Below are 857 nucleotides of genomic sequence, written 5' to 3'. Positions count from 1 at the left end.
ATTGCCTCTTGTTTTGTTATTACAGGGGCTAAGTTTGGGATACTTGGCTGAATTCGGACATAGGTGCGGTAAATTTTGATGGTTTCTACTGGGGTGGAGTCGTTGATTTCGTTGTAGACCTTGCCTACCACCCCCTTTTCCCACATGTTACCCAGGGATGTTTGATGTTGAAGTAGAAGTGGTCTCCGCCTTGTGAAGTAAGAAAAAAAAATCTTTACCACCTTTAACCCTTTCTATCCTTATGGAATGGATCATGCAAGAGACTTTTGGGCACACCCCCCCCATAAATTTCAGGGTTTCGTTTACAGTAATCTTGGGTTTGGTCAAAAGAAAGCAGAATTGAGGTACTTTGTGCCATGTTAAAGTAATTGAGTGCATGGAAGAGAGAGACATGGGAATAGAAACTCGAGACTGGCAGCCATGTGGCTGGCAGTCCACTGTGGCCAGACTCACACTGTGGTGTGTGAGTGGCCTTTAGAAGTACAGAACTCTTCTACAAAGAATCTTCAGTGAAATGGTGGGGCGGGTGGAGTTGTTTCACTGCTGAGGTGGGTTGAAATTAATAAGGGAAGGAGGGTTAGGCTGATGGACATAGTGTTGTAAGGAGTGAATGTTTATAAAAGACACTTAATAAGAATGAAGCTAGTTATAATGAGGAGGTATGTAATAGCCAGCAAAGCTTTGGATGTGGTTGACCAATTTGTAGGTGCTGACCAAGTAAGTAATACAGTGAGGAGGATGGCAATTAAGCCAAGAAAGGAAAGAGGCCAAGGGCTACAAGTTTCCTGTACTGAATGCAGGATGTTTGTTTGGATTTGGATTTGGGTGGGTGGTGAGTCGGGATAAGCAAAGTCTGA

General features: G+C 43.6%; 1 pseudogene; it reads right to left on the bottom strand.

The window, feature by feature from the left end:
• The window catches only part of LOC110596325, a 2,444-nt pseudogene extending 2,298 nt beyond the window's left edge, over window positions 1-146 (bottom strand).
• Between the last annotated feature and the right edge of the window lie 711 nt (window positions 147-857).

Source organism: Carlito syrichta, unplaced genomic scaffold (assembly GCF_000164805.1).
Source record: "Carlito syrichta isolate Samal-C Ts95f unplaced genomic scaffold, Tarsius_syrichta-2.0.1 Scaffold308583, whole genome shotgun sequence".
NCBI lineage: Eukaryota > Metazoa > Chordata > Mammalia > Primates > Tarsiidae > Carlito > Carlito syrichta.
The sequence above is the reverse complement of the archived record's forward strand: the minus strand, read 5'-3'. Positions and strand labels throughout refer to the sequence as shown.